Source organism: Nothobranchius furzeri, chromosome 17 (assembly GCF_043380555.1).
Source record: "Nothobranchius furzeri strain GRZ-AD chromosome 17, NfurGRZ-RIMD1, whole genome shotgun sequence".
Taxonomy (NCBI): domain Eukaryota; kingdom Metazoa; phylum Chordata; class Actinopteri; order Cyprinodontiformes; family Nothobranchiidae; genus Nothobranchius; species Nothobranchius furzeri.
Window position 1 is genome coordinate 42,732,791 of NC_091757.1, and position 5,406 is coordinate 42,738,196.

Genomic DNA, 5,406 nt, shown 5'->3' on the forward strand with positions numbered 1-5,406 from the left:
TCATCAGCTTTGTTCATAAAGTGCTTTCCATCAGCCAGGAAGCAAACCAAAGCACTGTACATGCATGAAAGAAATTAAAACATTACTGACCCATGCAAGGGCAAACAAAAAATACATTAGGGCTAATTAAAGCAGGAGATAAAAGCAAAAGATGTTGATAAAAGAACAAAATAAAACTGGATAAATAAATTTGCTAAGTTATCTAAAAATAATGCTAACTCACGTGCTGAGGGAAGGCCACAATATAAACGTGAGTCTTCATCCCACCCAAACCGGCAGTGAGGGTGCTTGCCTGAAATGAAATTAAAGTGGCTATAAACGTCTCAGTGTCAGAGGATTTTAGTGTAACACTGGCATGAAAGAAGAAAAACACATTTATTACTTTAAGAGATGCTAGACCTTTGGAAGAGTGAGACTTAAAAGTCTCTGTTATGGGATCTCCTTAGTCAACACAGGACACAGTTCAAATCTGCACTATTTCCACTGCAGTGCACAAACAGCCTATAAATTCAACAATGTAAATATTGTGGTCATGAAAAACTGAAATATGACTTGATTTATGAGCTCGGTAATCACAGGGGCACTGCTGATCCCTCTGATCGCTGCCTCGTTCCTTCTGTCCTTTTATCCATTCCTTCTCTTCTGTTTTCGAGCTCCTTTTCCAAAAAGAACCCCTCCTGCAGAGTTCTGGATAAATAAAGGTTAAATAAGTAAAAACAAAAAATAGAATTAAGGCATTTTCAAGTCAGCTGAGGGACACTTACTCTCTTAACATGTCCTGGGGCTCCGCTAAGGTGCCTTAATGTGACTTTTTCGAAAAACAGATCTCCCATTGAAGCCATCCAGATTTCATTGTCAAACTACCTTATAAAGTTCCTTTCTGTTAGCAGGAGCAGTGACTCGACTGAACGCTTTTGGGTGATTGAATTCCACATCCGATCCCCAAGGGTAAACCTGGACACTTTTGAGGAAGCTAATTTGAGTTTTATAATTTGCGTTGTTATTGTTTTGGTCTTTAGTGATGCCGTAATCAGTTTGCCAATCTTCAACATTTCTGCATCCTCAGATTAGTGAAAATCCTTGACTTGAAGCAGCAAGGGAACAACATGCATCTCAAATACACTCAAAGATTAGAGTCTCATCCTAGCTGGAAATCATCCCAGTGCAAGCCGAAGTTTTCCGCTTGCCGAGGCTCTTGCTGTGTTTAGGACTCTGTTCCTACCGGGTTTGTTAACAAATGGGAGCCCTGGAGCTGATCCACTCTAATCTGAAACATGTCTCAGTTACTCCCTTCAACAAGGTCTCACTCCGGATGTATGGGGACCTAATGGCCTGTTGCGAAGTACCTGATATCCAACACTTCTGAAACACATCCCACCGGACACCACCAGGGAGGGAAAACAGGTTTTAGCCGTCTCTGAGTGTACAAAACACACATTTGGTTGGGCAAGCTCCTAAACATCCTCACGTTTTAATAAGGATGGTAAAATGCTACTAGGTTTCATAAATAAAGTAAAAACAGCATTGCTCACACAAACTGTGTTCAGTCTGAGCTCTCTCTTTGCATTTGAATTACCCTGACATAGGTTCTACCATAAGCTACGTTTTACATCCAACTTTGTACCCAAACAGAAACAGTGATGATAATCTGGGATGAGTGATATTCATCGCTGTCAAAACATGTGAAGGTAAAATCAAAAATCTTGACCTGTCGTTACTGAAGAAACTGAAAAATCTGCTGTAAAAAAGGACGGATCGAACATTGTAGCGCTGATGATCTGGGTACTTTACATTCAATCTGTCTACTCATCCATCCATCCATCCATCCATTTTCATCCGCTTATCCGGAGTCGGGTTGCAGGGGCAGTAGCCTAAGTCGAGAGGCCCAGACTTCCCTCTCCCCAGCCACTTGGGCCAGCTCCTCCGGGGAAATCCCAAAGCGTTCCCTGGCCAGGTGAGAGACATAGTCCCTCCAACGTGTCCTGGGTCTACCTTTAGGTCTCCTCCCGGTTGGACGTGCCCAGAACACCTCACCAGGGAGGCATCCTGACCAGATTCCCGAGCCACCTCAACTGGCTCCTCTCGATGTGGAGGAGCAGCGGGTCTACTTCGAGCCCCTCCCGGATGACCGAGCTTCTCACCCTATCTCTAAGGGAGAGCCTTTTTTTCCTGTCTACTCATATAAAAAAAACACTATTATGGAACACTCTCGGGTTTCTCTCAGGCATCTTCCCATGGATTCCGGAAACCCATATTGCCAGAGGAAACGAGATAGCGCTAAACACCAGTTGTTATTTGTCTTTGTTGTCCGTGACTTCAGGTGGGGGTTTACTTTTTGGGACTCTGGTAGTTTGTCCTAAAGTTGAAATGGTAGCAGCCAGCTGTTTCACCTGTGATAGCGGAGAACTTCTCACACCAGAGGTGTTATATCGCAAAATGTGCAAGTACATAATGAATGGAGGACCCAGGGAAGTGTGGTGGTTTGGAAAGACCAACAACCGGTTGCTTCAGTAGTTGCTTTTGGTCGAAACAGGTTATTGGCAGATGTTTTCAGACAAATGCAAGAGGACCACTTTATTTGTTTTTGTAATCTCCACAAAATATACATGGCTAATGTAGGTATCTGTTTCGGTAACCTAAGGATCAGGTCTCTTTGCTGGCTTTTTGCAGATGATGTGGTCTTGTTGGCTTCATCAGAACGTGATTGCTGGAGAGGTTTGAAGCCGAGGCTGGGATAACAATCCGCTCCTCTAAATCCAAGACCATGGTCTTGAATCAGAAAAGGGTAGAATGGTCAGGGACGAGATCCTGCCCCAAGGGGAGGAGTTTAAGTATCTCAGGTTCTTGTTCACGGGTGAGGGAAAGATGGATCGGGAGATTAACAGGCAGAATGGTGCTGCATCTGCAGTGATTAGGGTGTTGTACCGATCTGTTGTGGTGTAGAGAGAGCTGAGCCGAAAGCAAAGCTCTGAGTTTACCGCTCGATCTACGTTCCTACCCTCACGTATGGTCACGAGCTTGGGGTAGTGACAAAAAGAATGAGATTGTGGATACAAGAGGTCAAAATACGTTTTTTGCTGCAGGGTGTCTGGGCTCTCCCAGGAGTTAGGATGAGAAGTTTGGCCATCCTGGAGGGGCTTGGAGTAGATCCACTGCTCCTCCACATCGAGAGGAGCCAGTTGAGGTGGCTCAGGCATCTAGTTAGGATGTCTCCTGGATGCCAGGTGAGGTTTTCTGGTCATGTCCAACCAGGAGGAGACCTAAAAGAAGACCCAGAACACGTTGGAGGGACTTCTTGGATGGTCAGGGAACACCTTGGGATTCCCCCAAAGGTGCTGGGGAAAGGGAAGTCTGTGCCTCTCTGCTTAGGCTACTGTCCTTACAACCTGACCAAAGATAAGCTGAAGAGAATGGATGGATGAATGTATACACTGCCCAGCCTAAAAAAAGGTCACACACTCTAACATGTCATCGCTACCTTTAGGTTTGATTACAGCACACATTCGCTGTGGCATTGTTTCGATATGGCTCTGCAATGTCACAAAATGTATCTCCATCCAGTGTTGCATTAATGTTGCACCAAGATCTTGCATTGATGATGGTAGTCTGACCACTACACAGAGCCTTCTCCAGCACATCCCAAAGATTCTTACTGGGGTCAAGGTCTGGATTCTGTGGCGGCAAATCCATGAGTAAAAATTATATCTCATGCTCCCTGAACCACTCTTTCACTATCTGAGGGTGAAGAAACCCAGAATTGTCATCTGAGAATATGCCCATGTCATATGGGTAGAAAACATCCATTGATGGAATAACCTGGTCATTCAGTACATTTAGGAAGTCAGCTGACTTAATTCTTGGAGCACATCCTGTTGCTGAACCTAGACCTGACCAACTGCAGCAACCCCAGATCATAGCACCGCCCCCACAGGCTTGTACAGTAGGCACTAGGCATGATGGGTATATCACTTCACTTTTGATGCATGTGTTGGCATATTTTAAATGGGATTCTACTTTAGTTGTTTAGTCTTGAGGAATTTTGAAAGATGCACGTATAATTACTGAGGTGTGTAATGGAACTCCCTTCAAAGGTAGATCTCTGGAAGAAAAAAAAACATGTTAAGGGTCCTAAAGTTTCACATGCTTTTGTCTCACCACGCCTCGAGAGCTGTGGCAACCTTTTGCCTGCCTGAATCAAAACACGTTAATGAACTCCAGGTGGTGCAGAAAGTTTTCTTAATCCAGAGCCAAGACATGTTAGTTTTATTTTAGTTTCTTTGCTCTGGTTCCAAATAAATTTTAGAATTTATACGGTTGTTCTCAGGGCTTTCTGTGGCACTTTCAGTTTTGATTTAGTAAAAGTGTTCCTGCCTACCTCGTAATTGTGTCTCCAGTGATGGTTTGGTGTGTTTTAGGGGTCCAGCTGAAGGGAGGAGAGTGTGAAGTCTGGACCCTGAGGCTCTGAGACGATGAGGTCCATTTAATCACCGGCCCGCTTCAGTTCCCGTCTTAAAACCTGCTTTTATTGGACTTTTAAGATCTGTTTTTGTTTCTTTAGGAAATCTTCACTGAACCTGCTGTTTTAAAACTTAAATCTGATTTTTATTTTATTTCCTTTGCACAGCAGGTAAGAGGATGCACGGCCATCGGTTCAGAGCTGATCCAATTCAAACCTGTCCCAGTTCAAAGAAATGCAAAACTCAACCCTGTATATATTCTTAGCTTTCAAATACATTTTACGACTTTACATTTGTGTCAGGATTAAAAATATTCAAACAGTATTAGTGCCTTCGGGGCAGTACCTGTCGACAGTTTCTTAGAAATGGGAAGCTCGGAGACAAGCCTTTCCAAGAACTCGGAACAAGTGTCTGAACTGCTACAGGAAGAGTCATGCCTCGACTTGATAAACCATCCACCTGCAGTTCGTTTCAGAATAATCTACATGACTACAATAACCAGTCCCAACGATAAACAGAAAACCTCATAATCCAGTTTGTTGACTTTTAATAACAAGTTTCAAAAGGAATGATTAACGTTCTGTATTTATGCTCACGGTCGTCATGGCTGCACATGTTTATTTTTAATCTTTGTTTTCATAAATCATCTGATGAAATCAATAACAAATGTACAATCTTAGGATGACACGCTAAGGCTGTATGTTTTATCTGCCCGATGAGATCAACTGGGATTAACATTTAGTGCATTTTAGAAAAAAAAAACAAGATAGTATCCTCGCATTATTGACAAAATTGTTCAAATATGGTTGTGAATAACTCATAAATCTTTTTAGTTTTACTGTAAACAAATTGGTTTGTGCTCATGTTTATCATACATATGATGCATGGCCATCTTCCAGGCTGAGTTAATTCAGAGACCCCTTCACAGACTGAAAATATGACAGGAATC